Source organism: Schistocerca nitens, chromosome 3 (genome assembly GCF_023898315.1).
Source record: "Schistocerca nitens isolate TAMUIC-IGC-003100 chromosome 3, iqSchNite1.1, whole genome shotgun sequence".
Lineage (NCBI taxonomy): Eukaryota > Metazoa > Arthropoda > Insecta > Orthoptera > Acrididae > Schistocerca > Schistocerca nitens.
The window spans coordinates 201,512,816-201,528,976 of record NC_064616.1 but is presented as its reverse complement, the minus strand read 5'-3'; the positions used below and the strand labels follow the sequence as shown (position 1 = coordinate 201,528,976).

The 16,161-nt window shown below is 39.8% G+C and overlaps 1 long non-coding RNA gene across 1 annotated transcript; it reads left to right on the top strand.

Annotated features, from left to right (window-relative positions):
• The first annotated feature begins 563 nt into the window (after nt 1-563).
• On the top strand, nt 564-15,767 carry LOC126249549 (uncharacterized). The gene is made up of 2 exons (XR_007545610.1): nt 564-827; nt 14,446-15,767. It is a non-coding gene; the product is annotated as an uncharacterized LOC126249549 (long non-coding RNA).
• The last annotated feature ends 394 nt before the right edge of the window (nt 15,768-16,161 follow it).

Genomic DNA, 16,161 nt, shown 5'->3' with positions numbered 1-16,161 from the left:
CGTTGAAATTGTGTGGGTTGATCAATATTATTATTATCGTAGTCGTCATTACGACTAAGGTACTAAGCTCTACAGGATCTCTCCAACTATTATATGTCGATTCTTTTACGGCTTCTGCGCTTCGCCAACCCTCCTCCTTTTTCCGGGCTTGGGACCGGCAACAGCAACTGCAGAGCTACTTAATTCACTCCAACAGTAACTGCAGGCGGAGTTAAAGTGGTTTCCCACACCAACATTTGAATTTCTACGTTCACACTTCAAACAAATTTATGACAAGTGCTTCAACTATTGACTCTTCTGGACTTCCAATTTCTCAATCAACTGCTGCGCCGAAGATTCGGTATTTATAGGCTACAAGATTGACGCGCACAACTATCGATAGTTAACGAGTATCGAACCATTGCAAAGAAATTTATTCCACTTGTATTTCCATGGACCTAGCTTTCGTTGAATTACTCAATTTACTTTGTTTTGCAATATTTGTAAATATGTAATAAAGTGATACAAGTACAGTGTTTGGCGATGAATCGCACAAGACTTTAATAACAGCGAAACAAGGGGAAGTGATATAGTTCTCAGAAGTTACCACATCCATTTGAAGGCGTTGTGAGTATAAACTTTGAAGACGAAATGTTTGGCCAGCGGAAATATCTGTGTTTGTTATTGTTTTGGTCAAGATAGTGTATGCTTCATGGAACTGTAGTGGTAACTTCGCCATAGGCTTTGTGCTGTTCCGATTTATAAGATACGAAAAGCAGAACGCAAAATGGGTTGCAAAATTGTTGGAGAGAGAATAGGAAACGTAATATACATTGACATTCTGGGAGGTAAGTAATTTGATCAGTTAAAATGATTGTGATTAGCATATCGTATTTTCCCGTAGAATATAAATGTATAGGATTTATTTAATAATGTGTCGTATGTGCTCAAGCTGCAAGTACAGCGTTGTACTGAGAACGTTATAAACTGCAGATTTAGTTTCATAGTTGTAAGCGTATAATAAAGAGTACAAAGCTATGGTCTATGCAACGTATTACAGTTTACATGGTTGTTGGAAGGCTTCTTGAAAGTTAACTCTCATTTAAACATTTTGAGTTGTTAAGTAGTGAAGTTCTTGAACTTTATTTTCAGTCACTGAAGTGTTTAACGATGAAACTTGCTACAAGCAGAAGGTGACATGCAGCTAAACAGTAGATACTGTGAGAAATTTGCATTTGCAAAACATGATACTGAAGTAGTAGGTAAGGGTTAATGCGAATGTTTCGGCTTACATTCAAAAAATCAGCGTCTACAAAATTCGCTGTTTATTGTTAATCTTAAGTACCAGTGGGGAGTAAATGGTTTAGGGTGTAAGTATATGAATTTCAGTGTTAGAATAGACAATTTTTCAATATTAGCTGCGCTGATTAAAACGAATATGCTGTAGGACAGACTCAATAAAATTGTGCTGTCAGTCTTGTTTGTGGGCCAGTACAGCGAGAAAGATTTCTAAGTGCAAAGCAGGCAGTGCTGACCTTTTTGGGTTGTCCCAAATAGATGCACACACTGAACAATAATTAAGCTACTTTCTAGATAATTTAGTCCTGTTTTCTTGCCAATTGGCAGTCATTGCCTCATCAATATTTGTGAGGCGGAAAGCGAAAAGGGGCCTCTTGTCAAAAATTTAGGAATTTGAGTTTTTGTGGTTTTTACATTCAGCATTAAATTTTGAACAACCTGTAAAAAAATTTTATTTCTATCTCTAAATTTGAGGAAGTTATGGCAGGTTGAATATTTATGACATAAAAGAGGTGTTTTGAGATATGGGCTTTTAAAGTTTCACTTTATTATCATTGCTTAACTTTACATATTTAAGAAACAAATTCTGCATATATATTACACTTAAAATGTCCTTTGTCAAGTGGTTTGTAGTTTTTTTAAATTAACACTTCACAATAAGTGGATTACTCCCTGAGACCTATATCACATCAGAGTGAAAATACATTTGAAACCAAATAAATTGGCCCCTTGTTGAGAAAAATATAGCAAGCCCCGTGCTTATTTTTTTGGCATAATATTTATATTTTTACATTATGTTATGACATCTTTTGGATAAAATTTTGATACTGGAGCTATTAATGGCACTAGAACCACAAGAAATTGGAAGTCACAAATCCTACAAAATAGATTACTGAGATCCCATATGTTGTAGTTGCCAAACGGCTTTATTTTCTGTTCATAAAAAAAATATCTGAATGGGGTTAAAGGCACTTTAATAGGAGCATTTTCGCCCCTTCTTTTTTCACTGGAGTATTTGTTTGGTCAGGTTCTTCTTCAGGATCTTTACTTTCGCTGTCTTGAGTTTCTGGTTAACGTTCTGAGCCTAATTCAAGACACATAATGTCTTTGTAGTTCTCTTTGCAATAGGTCCTGATGTTTTTAAAAAGGTACTGTTTTCGTTGTCTTGTCATCCCTGGAGGAATTACTGCAGCAGGAAACCCAGTGGGTCCATTATCATTGGGGAAGATGCGGTGCACAAATTCATTTCCATCAATGTCCAATTTGCAATGTACTCTACCTTTGTAGCTAACGTTGCACTCAAAGTGGTTGTATTTAGTTATGTGAGGTACTTTGTTAGCATTACTATCCTTCAAGAAATTTAGCCAGTCATATGTATTCACAGCAACTTCACCTATTTCATTTCCAACAGCAATAGCTGGGTTAACATGTGTTGTAGATGTAAATTTCTCAATGCAGTCGGCGAATTCTTGTATGGAAGAGATATAGGTGATCCTAAATCTTTTCTTTAAAAGTCCAAATGCCCAGTCACATGCAAATTTCGTGTGACCTACTGGCATGAATGACAAAACAATACTCTTATTTTTGTTATTACTGATTCTCCAAGCAAGATATCCTAATAAGATATTGTTCTTGTTCTGACCTACACAATTGTCAGCATGAATGAACATTGTCTTCTCCATGAATGTAGTTTTTCAAGTAGTTGTGGAAAAGACTGACAACAACGTTGGATCCCATTGTTGTTCCTACACTTTCTGGGAGTAGATAGTTTACTTGTTTGTTCACAGTCTCACACATAACCCCAAATATTCCTATTCTGAATGGAACCAAGAACTAAATAGGTCCAGGCTGCAACGGGTTACTGGGTATGTGAACCTGCTGGGCCATGTCAAAACTGTAGTGTACACAACTTCTATCACCATCTTCAAAATTTTCTGTAGTCTTTTTGATAGTTCCCTTGTAAAACACTCTTTCTTATGCAACAAGTTGTATATGGGACCTCATTTTTTCAATAGTTTCCATTTTAGTTTCTTCAGGCACTGACGCCATTGCAGTTCCTGAAGTGAAATGCTGTTGGCAAAATGCACAAAGATCTGATTTGGGCTTCATGACAACTATTTTTGGGCATATCTCTTTCCAAATATTACAAAACACTCTACTTGATACTGGTTTTACGGGCATATCATTTGTAAAGGAAGCCATATAAGTTTCAAAAATTTTGGCTTTATTATCACTTGAAGGTAGAAGCTTGAAATTTGCATTATACTGAGTGCTACTTCTGCCTGGTAAAATTATGGCATGTTGTTCTGCGTAATTGTGTAAAAACCTTACAACAAACTCTGAATCAGAAAAAGAAGTCACATTCTTAGGAAGTTTTCTTGCATTACCATGAGCTTTGACTATCAATCCTGTACGATTATACATTTTTGTTACAGCGCTTTAGTCTTTTAATTTTAATATTGTTGGAAAACATGTAAGTGTTTTTACAAACATGCCGACCTTTTACTAAGTATTTACTTCATGATTGTTTCCTCTCAGTTTGTACTTCATGTTTGCGAGCTGTCAAAGAAGAATCTGAAGTTACACACCACAATTGGCCTAAAATTACTTGATCTAATGTGTTGACATTGTTCTCATAATGATCAATCTCAGCACATTCACGATGCATTTCCAAATACTCATCAACTGAACAGTAATTGCAACATTCTTCTTTGCACCCTCAACCTGCTTTTAAAAACTCTGAAACGAGAGCATGGTCTCTGTCAGCATCAAAAGAGTCAATTAAATTTGTGCAGTCATCAGTTACTACCAGGTCAAAGTCTTCACCACCATCATTCTCATCTACAACTTGATCACTATTAACATTTCTTTCTATTTCAATAATAACATTATCAGTAACATTATCGTTGTTACCTAAGGCTTCATTAAACTTCGGAATGTCTTGTAATAAAGAAATATCAGATAGGTTAACTGACTCATCACCTTGAGGTTCCAGTTCCTTATCACTTGATTCGTCTCTACTTGGCATTCTTTCAGAAAAATAATCTTCAAATACTTCATAAACTTTATCATATAAACCACCACCAACACCAATATTGTTTAGTGCTTTCACAATTCTATCTTCACACATTGCATACTTTAAACTGAGCAAGCTGCAAACACGAATTTGTAATGCCAGCTGTTCTTTAAGGGCTACCAACTATACATTGGCAACATCTGTAGGCATTCGCAAAAATAGGACCATGTGTGTTGTTTGGTATTATTGAAATCACAAAACGGTTTTCTTTTATACGAAATTACTCTGAGCTCCTTAAAATGCTTCTAAAATTTAAGAGATGCTATTTTGTGAAGTACTGCATGTATGATATAATTGACTCTTGTTTTATTCAAACAAGTTTCAAATCAATACGAGTGTGTACAGAATGAAGTAAACTATTATAATATATAAAAAAAACGAAAATTGATATTTTACACATTCTTGAATGTTTTTGCTTGTACTGAAAATTTTACTCTTCCGACAAGAGGTCCCTTTTTGCTTTCCGCCTCACATTTACTATCTGAGGCTACTGTCACATTATTTGCTCAAGGTCAGGTGCTGATGCTACACCCATCTGCTTAGACCTGTGATGTGGTGGTAATGTCATGGTGAGGTTTGATGTTTCTGAGTCTGTGTTTGTAGATGATGTGTTGTAGTATTTGGGGGTGCTCTCTTATGCTAGATGTATGTTAGTGAGTTGTTTGACATGAATGGAATGTTTCAGGTTGCTATTGGAAGAATTTCTAATGAGATAGTTTGAATTTTCACATTGTGGCTGATGGATTCATTTTTATGTTTGGAAATATTAGTGGCATATGTTTCTTATGGTCAGAGATTTAATTTTAATTTTTTTCTTTTTTCTTCAGTTGTGAATAAGATACAGATATTTATGAGTAGGTCATTACTTGTTGCTGTGGGAGATATTTTTGTTTTTATTATATGTTTTATGATGGCGATGAACGAGTCGTCGCCAGTGTTGGCTGGTGGCCAGTGCTAAATAGAAACATAAATCACAGCAGGTTTGTCAGTAATGTCAATAAGGTGCTGGCTGCATGGTCTGGATCTGCAATGACTACATATAATTATAAACAGATAGGTATTGAGGCCTCACTTAGGCCATACGTTACTAAGTGCCTTGTTAGAGGTTGCTTCCTGTCAGCTGAAGGCTATGCTACTTTACTACTTGACGTTCCGAGCAAGAGTGGACGAGAGCTTGCTAGAAACTTGATACAAGCAGCAGAGCAGCACTAGCGGCGTTGGTCATGACTCATGGGTACAATGATACTAATACGGACCGCAATCGATAACTTCAACCACTGACATTTGTGGTATCATACGTTGATACCGTATTCCTCCCTCCGAATCTGCGAACGGCCGTTGAATATGCCATATGACTGCCACGTGGAGGACGCCATGCTGATGTAGTCGAGGAGGTGGGGAGCCTGACTGCAGGTGAGGCATGCCCACCTACACCCTGCCATTCCGACCAACGGCAGACAGGAAACACCTGGAAACCTACTCCAGGGTGTACGTCAACATGAGGCATCTGCGCTTCTACAACTATGGTAGCAACCGAAGGGTCGACCTCCATCGGGTCGGGGCACCCAACCGGCAGCAAAGAAGGAAATCAGGAAGTGCAGACTGTTCTGCGGCATTGGATGGCGTAACCAGAATTTCACAGTGTGCTATCACAGTTGAAGGCACCTGGTCCATATGGTCATCTGGTCACCGCAGCGTTGCTGGCACTGCGGGCGACTCCACTGTGAGACATGGTATCCGCGCTTGCGCATCATCGTGTGGCAAAGGCGAAGCTACGGGTGCTGGCACCCAGGGGTGAGGAGAGCAAGGAAGAGGGCCCTGCGGGGGCTGCCCCGACGGCGCCGACACTGGAAACATAGGGCAAGTGGCAGAGACCCCATGGCTAAAGAGACACATCTGCTTCTGATGCCTGCACACCTCACCAGATGGACCTGATATGACAAATATAGCACGGCCAAGATGGCGAAGGATGCACCCTTTCAACCATTGGTGATTGCCGTGGGAATGACGAAAATAGACAGTATCATCTGGCAAGAATTTGTGGGTCTGCCATGGCAAAGAAACACGGTGCGGGGGATGCAACAAATGCAGAGTTCTGTGAGGATGACCTTGCAGTGATTCACCTGCGAAGCACTGTCGCATGGCTGCGATCGGTACAAAGACAAAAACAACAAAAGAGCAGCCTCACGAGAATGAGAGTCAATCAATTTAGACATTTACGACATAAATGTCCGAACGAATCTTTCAGCAGCTCCGTTTGATTGAGGGGACAATGGTGCTGAAGTTAAATGCTGAATACCATTAGCTTCACAAAAGGTTTTGAACCCTGCAGACACAAATTGAGGTCCATTGTTGGTGACAATGACTTGTGGCAATCCTTCTATGCTAAATATAGAAGACAAGTATTTGATGGTAGCAGACGATGTTGATGACATGTGAACAACAGATGGAAAACTGCTAAAAGAATCAACAAGAATTAACTATCGTGTGTCCCAAACAGGACCAGCGAAATCTAAATGTAAGCTATTCTGTGGCAAAGTTGCCTTAGGCCAAGAGAAAATTTTCTGCGGTGGTGCGGATTGTTTTCTGCACACACAGAACAAGAACAACAAATCTTGGGTATGTCAGCAACAATACCAAACCAGGTACAGTGACGGCGAGCTAACTGTTTTGTCTGTACGATACCCTAATGACCTTGGTGAAGAAGTCGTAGCACAGGTGACTGCAAAGAACGAGGAACAATAACACTAGACTGATCGTTCTCCGTGCAGAGCAAGATGACACCACGTTGGACAAAAAGTCGTCTGCACAAAAAAAAGACGAACCAATGGTTCTTCGATCCAAATTTTAGACAAAGGCCATTGCGTAGTGACATAACGCAAAACAACACTTAATACTAGGCTGTTAGCTGTTGCTGTGGTTATACGACAAAAGTCAGCAGGAAAACTGTCTACTACATCATCATTTTGCACACCAGTGAACATACAAGCCTGTTCGGAAGAGTCGAACAGAAAGTCTTCAGCTATTGGCAATCTGGATAACGTGTTGGTGTGGGTTTTCGTGACTCCAAAAATCAAAGCAAGAGCTTCCTTCTCGATCTGCGAGTAGTTACGCTGCGCAGAGGAGAGTAGCTTTGATGCAAATGCGATCAGGCAATCGCGCAAACCAATTTTGTGAGCAAGAACAGCTCCGATCCCAAAATCGGAAGCATCAACCATGAGGCCAAGAGGTTATGTAATAGCTAACAACGCAAATTTAAGCTGCGTTCAGGCGACCAATTGAACGAAACGTTCTTTCAACATAGTCGATGTAACGGTGCTGCAAGAGATGATGCATGAGGCAAAAACTTGTGATAATAATTGAGCTTTCCGAGGATGGATTGTAATTATTTAACTGTCTTGCATGCTGGTAGCTCTGATATTGCTCTTACATGATCCGGACTTGGATGGATGCCTTGAGAGTTTATTATGTGTCCTAAGTAGGATAACTGTTCAGAAAAAAATGTACACCTGTCCTTATTGAGTTTAAGTCCATTCTGATGTAACACTCCAAATAACTATCTCAAATTATGCAAATGTTCATGCTGTGTAGAACCAGAAGCTACGATGTCATCTAGGTAATTACACACTGAAGAAATCGATGCACAAAGAGTCTGTAAGTACTGCTGAAATAGTGCAGGTGCAGAGGTTCATCCAAACAGAAGCCTCTTAAATTTGTAGAGACCTTAATGCGTTTTCACGACGAGAATCTTTTGGGATTCGTCATCCACAGGAATTTGAAGATATGCATCTTGCAAATCTAACTAGGAAAAATATTTACCGTGAAACAATTTGTCAAACAAGTCTTCTGGACGTGGCAAAGGAAATGTTGCAACAACAAGTTGAGGATTGATGGCGGCTTTAAAATCCATGCACAGTCGCAATTTGCCTGATGGTTTTGTTAAGATAGCCAACAGTGAAGCCCATAGTGATGCTGTCACTGGTTCAATCACTCCTTGTTCCTTAAGTGCACGCAGTGTTTTAGCAACTTCATCTAGAGAGCGCGTGAGGCACTGTGTGAGAGTGGAAAAATTTAGGCTGTGCATTGTCCTTCAATTCAATATGCGTCTGAAAATTTGTCTCGCGCACTAAACCTGGCGAAAAAATGTCAGCAAACTCTTGACATAGTTCGGAAACACTGTTGGTGGGAACACGTTTAGTGATGGATAGTATGTCATCGTGCATAATTAAGGAGAATACATCAAATAAATCAAGATCAGAAATATTTACAGATGAGGGTGAACACAGTACATGAAAAGAAATCACTTGAGTTTGCCCACGGTATGTCGCTGGCAAACTGCACAGTCCTAAAACCTGGATACTTTGACCACTGTAGGTAGCTAACGTAACATTTGCTTTACTCAATGGAGGTGAACCAAGCAATTCATAAGTTTTATGATTCATGAGTGTAACAGAAGCTCCAGTGTCCAACTGAAAAGGAAACATATGATTCTGAATGTTCAAGTCTACAAAAAGTTTGTTCTGCCATCAGTGAAAAATGGTATTCTGAGAAGCAGTGTTGACTGGCAGATCGTGTTTGACGGGTCTCCTTACGTTGGCTTGCACTGGCATCACAAAGAAAATTCACACACTTGGGCAATGTCACAGGTACTGGAGGTGAATGTACAATATTTATTTCCATTGCTTATGGCTAATTGTGATAGGAAGTCTTATTTTGGAAACCGTTCCGGTGGAAGCTACTTTGTCTGGAAACGTAATATGGAGCATTAGATTTTTGTCTTTTGAGGCACACTGCCTGGACATGTCCCGTCTTGTTGCAAAAATGGCACATGGCCTTGTGCGATGGGCAGTTCTGGTGCGAATGCTTTGAAGTACATTGCGGGCATGAACGCAAAGCAGGCGGCTTCTGCCAGCGCATAACAGATGTCTGTTTCCTGGAAGTGAATTGGGCAGGCGTGCCGAGCTGGTACAGCATCATGTATGTGTGATGCGCGTGCAGCCAGCTTGCTAACCTGACAGACAGGGGGAGGCGATTCAAAAGAATTTGCAGCAAAATCCAAAATGTCCTGCCTCTCCAAAATGTCCAACACTTGTTCTAAAGTGGGGTTGGATAATTTAAGAATTTGCTCTCTAATGCGTGTGTCGGACACGTTTTGCACAATAGCATCCTGTACCATTATGTCAGAATATGATATGCCACAAGAACATGAAAAGCCGCAGTCGCGAGTGAGGCCTTGCAAAGTGGCTACCCACTCACGGTAATTCTGCTGAGTTGCACGTTTTGTGCGGAAAAATTTGTACTGCTGAGTGACAACATTCACACTTTCCTTGTAATAATCAGTTAATTCCTGAACAAGTTCTTCGAAACTGTGCTGATCTGGAGAACTTCTCGGGAAGAGTTTGAGGAGAATGCGGTACGATGCCACGCCAACACAAGATAAAAGCACATGCAGCCGTGTTTTACGTTGGGTGTCATATGCAGCAAGGTGGTGTGAAAACTGCATGTGTCACTCCTGCCAGCTTTCCACGCAGAAGTCAAATGCGCGAAACGGCGGGGCTGTGACCCGCTGTACGGCCGGCTCCTGTGCAACCGATACTTGTGGCACAGCTTTTTGTCCCTGGACGAGCAGTCCCAACGTGTGCAGTAGTGCGTTGGGCTGCTGATTTTGTAATCGTAACAGTTCTGCCTCTGGATTTGCCATCACAACGAAAGCAAATAATCACGAATGGGAGTAGGAAAAAATGTCATGCACTCACAATCACACCATGCGGAGAGGATGGGTGGCACAGCCGGGTATATAGTCTGTAAACATGTATAAATAGGCTGCTTTCACTGTTCTGCTTTCCAAAAAATCTGTACCTTTAACCTTGTCGCCAATTGTTATGACGACGACGAACGAGTCGTCGCCAGTGTTGACTGGTGGCCAATGCTAAATAGAAACATATAAATCACAGCAGGTTTGTCAGTAACGTCGATAACGTGCTGGTTGAATGGTCTGGATCTGCAACGACAAAAATAATTAAAAGTCGTTGGTAAAAAAATAATATATATTGTACGTAGCTGGTTGTACAGGATTCTTCTTGGCTGCGTACATATAATTATAAACAGATAGCTATTGAGGCCTCGTTTGGGCCATACGTTACTAAGTGCCTTGTTAGAGGTTGCTTCCTATCAGCTGAAGGCTTTACTACTTGACGTCCCGAGCAAGAGTGGATGAGAGCTCGCTAGAAACTTGATACAAGCCACGGAGCGGCGCTGGTCGCAACTCGCGGGTCCAACGATACTAATATGGACTGTGGTCAATAACTTCAACCCCTAACAAGTGTGGTATCGAACATTGATACCACACTATGTATGGTATGAGTTTGTTGACTATAGTTTCTTTGTGTATATTGAAATTGGTGATGACCAATTTTTCATAAATTTTGGGATTTTTCTTGTCAGTGTGTGGTAATTGTGTTGGGCTGTGATTGGTTGATATCATGGTTATTGATGTACCATTAGAATATGTTTCTGATATTAGTCATGTGGGCATGGTTTGGTTTGTTGTACTGTGGTCTTTGCTTTAGGTAGAGTAAGTGAAAGTGTGGAAAATAGATTTTAGCATTTGAGTGTGTTTCTTTTTGTACAGTGGGCTTTGTTTTTTGGTGCTATATAGGTCAATTTGTGTCATCTAGTTTTGGAGTTGGGTGCAAGTTCACGATATCAAGACCTTTGCTTGAGGATTATGGGTGAAGTGAAATTCGCAACACCATGTTTTAGAGTTGTATGTTGATTCCTGGTGTCGAGGGCTTTGTTGGAGCTATGTAGGTGAAAATTGTGGTGTTGAGTTTTTTAGTTGTGTATGGGTTACTGGTATTGTAGTCCTCATTTGAGATATCGAAATTTACAACACCAATAAATTTTGTTTTTGTAATTTTTTTGTGTTAAATTTTGAGGATTTCATGTGCTTGATTTTTGGGCAAATATTTGTTTTGCAGTAATGTCATTATTCTTACTGTCGTATATTTGTCCGCGCCCGAAACCACCTCCGTCATTCAGTTCTCCTGTCAGTTTCATTCTGTTGTTGAAGTTAAATACTTCACATGTTATTTATGTTTGTTTGCAGTTGTAATAAGTGATGTCATGGTCACCGTATTGTATTTGCTTGAAATAAAAAAATGGTTCAAATGGCTCTGAGCACTATGGGACTCAACTACTGAGGTCATTAGTCCCCTAGAACTTAGAACTAGTTAAACCTAACTAACCTAAGGACATCACAAACATCCATGCCCGAGGCAGGATTCGAACCTGCGACCGTAGCGGTCTCACGGTTCCAGACTGCAGCGCCTTTAACCGCACGGCCACTTCGGCCGGCTGCTTGAAATAGTTTAAACCATGTTGATGACATTACTGTTCAAAACAGGTGGTTGGAGTCATGATTTTATTTTGCCAATCTACCTTTTATAATAGTTAGAGCAGTAGATCCCTTTATAGAGACTGATTTTGTTCTTCAGATATAGTTTGTGTGTCTAACTAGAGATAATGCTATGTTCCAAGGATCATTGGTCTGTTTGTACCAAAATGGTGTAGGTTACATTGGTTTTACACTCTGTGTCTACATTCTAGCTACTTACAGATTACCAGCTAGCTCACTGGCTGGAAAGTAATAATAATGAACATATTGGTCTCTGTCACTGCTCATGTTACTGTGAAGGAATATTGACATTTAGTTCTAAATAGCCCAAGCAATCTTAGTCTTATGCCACAAGGTTTTTGTTAAATACCTGTCTTCAGGCAGATGTTGCCAGAAGAAGCAATTTAAGTTCAGGTTTAAAATTGTGTAAAGGTTTCCAGCAGCCAGGCACCTTTGATTTTATTCTTCAGTTTCTATTTACCATGACCGGTTTTGAATTCACAAGCAATTTATTATCAGATGGGACATATTTATTGCATATTTCCAGCATTGTTGTGGCTCATGTAGCTATGACCAGAGAACAAAACATGTACACACTGAATGTAGTGAGAAGTATGTACAGTTCACGCCTGGCCACAGCTGCACCATCTGATGATAAGGCAACAGTTGGCTCTCCCCATCCTGTGCATCATACTGCACCTGAGAATGCTGTCTGGTGGGTAAAAGAAATCAGTCATTATAGTGGGCATATAGGTGTCAAGAAAGAACTGTAGTGTGGCTGTGAAAAATCAGTTCAAGCTGAACTGTGATATGCATCATCAATACAAGACAGAAATCTAACTTAGGAATTATATCCTATGGTGTGAAGATATTTGAGAAGCTCCCATCTAACATACAGCAAGTAATTGGTTATCTTAGCCATTTCAAAACATTCTTGGTGATTACTCCTTCCACTGCTTATCTTAGTGCAAGGGTTTGATTCCTCCTTTAGATGGATGGCAAGTAGTATGTTGTAAACTGTCCTATGTAATAACAGATTTAGGTTAATATTTTCTTTGAAAAATAATTAATAAAGTTCCTGTTAAGACAGTCTGCAGCTACCTAACGTAACTGAAGTAACAGCAGATTTCTTTCTAATTCATTAGAACACTTTTAACTGGCAGAGACAGAACTATTATTAAGCAGTATTGTGATAGTTTCTTGTTAATATAATTTAGGGCTTAAGCAATGTTTGGTTGTTTACTTGTTCCATAGCCCTGTAAGTTCACCTTCTTGGTGGGATGTACAGAACATGGTGAATGAGTAGAAGGAATCACTATTCTTTCGAAATTGTGATGGTTTATTTATGTCAAGCCACATTAGTAAATGTATATCTTGTGAAGGAGCTGTTAGAATGTGTGACGTTTGCCTGCTTTATTTCTTCCTTGATAGTCCTCTGTGTCGGCGTGCTGCATTGTTATACTGGCTGAAAAATAGTGGGTGGAAGCTCAACACTGACTACTGTAAATGATGTAGCCAACAGTTGCACAATTGTGATTCACAGTTCTTTACTTTCACTGTTCACAACCTGCCCAATATTACACAATTATATGGCTGATTAACTATTGGTTAATGTTGAAAAGCCTCATTAATAGGTTGCAGGCAACATCAGCATATTGCTGCAATAGTTTGCCATTGAATATCTATGAGCAGTAAAATCCTAACTAGGCAGTTCTTGCTGAATAATAAGATGTGTGCGACACTATTTCCCAAATAAATTGAACAGACATTGTGTTACACTTATTCCACTGTTAAGTTGATGGATTGTTGTTAATTTAACGAATACATAATTCCTGTATGAAAATCGGCCATGGACCGACTGTCTCAGCACCAAAAATCAGTTTTTTGTATATCCTCACAATAATAGGCACTGAAGCTTTACATTTTCACTGTTTAAGTTACAGAAATTACAATTAAAATTTAACTCATTCTTTTTAGTAGTTCCTTCTACCACGAAGATTAGGCCGAATCATTTGTTTAAATAATGAAATTAATATAGTTACACAAACAATACTTTTGACAAACCTTTTATAAGTCAACAATAGAATCTGTCACAAAACAATTACTGATTTCACCCTATAACAAAAATTTAACTAGGAATGGTCAAAATAAATTAGGAAATTAATTACATATACAAAAGTAGGCACAAAATTAGACCTCGTGCTATATTCCTTAAGACAGAGGGCCAGCATTTCTCTTTTATGGAAATGCAGATTATATTCATACATGAAAAGGTAACTAGGCAAAAATTAAAATAAAAGTAATTTAAGGAGGCAGGTGGAAAAAATAAGAGACGAAGTAAAGAGATCCCAGCTTGCTTCGTCACAAATGCTTAAGGCCTTGAAGATGCACCTATAAAATGACTCTTGGTAAACACTAGCATCACTGTCCACAGCTGCCCATTTACATTGTGAATGCAACATGTTATCAGATTAGCTGATTATATGCTTCACCATTTGACAGCTTAATATTTGCTCAAATGCAACAGTTTTCACTCCTAGGTGCTTCATTGGCAATGGAGTGGTGTACTCTACACACAAAATTCATGTTACTAATCAGTACATACTTAATTCTTTTCTAATTTGACATACAATGATGTTATTCTACTTATGTTTGTTCTTTTCACTCATTCAGTATATCTTTGATTTATTTTCAGAAACACATTGCAAATTCAGTAGTACCACAACAGAACGACTACAGGAGCGAACTGTACACCTCGCCACTCTAAATTGGGGCCCAGCTCATCGCCAGACTGCAGAAGAACGTCTTTATGAAATAGGATACCCTGGACCATATTTAAGCTCTTATGGGGCGTGATGGTTACAGAAACATCCGCCAGCTTGTCACAAGCTAGTAATGTTGGTGACTGGGCTGAGGATACTGTTTTGATCAAGACTGACCCACATCTCGTTTTGGACAATCCCTCCACCACTCCAAATGCTCCACAAAAAACCGAGGCTTCATCGTCATGAAAGATTGCCCATCAGCTCTCGAACATACAAGGTACCATGGCGAATAAGTTCCGCTGCCATCCTTAGCCTGATGTTCCTTCCATCGTGTGGCCAAGAAGGGGAATGATTTGGCGTCGCACTTCTGTGCGTTGAATTGAACTTGTGATCGCTTAGAGACTGCTAGTGTTTCACCACCACCAGCAAGAGATGATGGACTATGCTTCATCACGTGTCATTCACCCTGATGCCACCAACTCAGACCAAGGGCACTACTCACAGGTGCCACCTAGCCACAGCAAAGGCCACCTGACAGGACGGCCATTGCCAGGCGTCCCGATGCCCCAGGGGGATGGGTGTCTACCCCGTGGCATACGTGGGGATTTAATGGCGCAGGCATCAGCAGAGCGATTCCTGTGTGGTCAGGGGGCTACAACCAACACGGTACATGGCGGCCCCACCACAACGGACTGGCTACCGTGCTGGATATCATGTGCAAAGAAATCCATGGTCATCGTCGACACAGAAAGCGACACTGCACAATGCGTGGTGGAAAACACATCCAGGAAGGTGTCCTCGCCCAAGAGATGGGGAATGAGCGGGACTGAGATGCGACAATGAGGAAGTGGGCTAAAGATTTCAATGCACGATGGACATTATGCACCATGTAAGGCTCCCTTCCCCAATTGGCTTGATATTCGCAAAAATTTTGAAGAATGGAGTTCAAAACCCTACAGGGGACCGTCACATAAAGGCCGAAACGTGGGAAACTCCTTTTAATCGCCTGACAGGCAGTAATACCTAGGGCCTATTCTTACCCCCGGACATGCAGGGGGAGAACCATCAGTGATTTCACCATACAGGCAAAGCAAAAATGACTGATATGAATCTACTACTTACTATCTAAACATTTTGGGGATGACTGGAAGAGCATAAATCAAAATATTTACCAGAAAGACATGCTGAGTTTGATATGAAATGATTAATGTGACCATATTTATTGTGTAATAAAAACGTTTTCAAAGACAAATGGCACCAAAAAGGACATCATTAACACTATTATTCTACAATAGTAACAAAAATAAATACTTAGTTATGTATTTACCTCATTAATTTTTATATTTGTATTTAGTCATGGCGTATTAAGACTGACACATTTTCCTTAAATATGAAGAACACAATTGCAAAATTGATTTCACTTTTCTAGAAGTACATTTCAAACATAACAACTTCACATTTTAAAATTTGTGAAAAATTTCCCAGGTTACAGGTAATCAGTTTTTTTGTCATTATGCAATTTGAAATGATGCTCTCCAGTTACACATTGTGGAAAATTTCGTAAGACAATGAATTCACGGGCAATGAACATAAGTACATTCTCTCAAAGAATGCATTTTGGACCTTCGGCATTAGTATCTAACTGC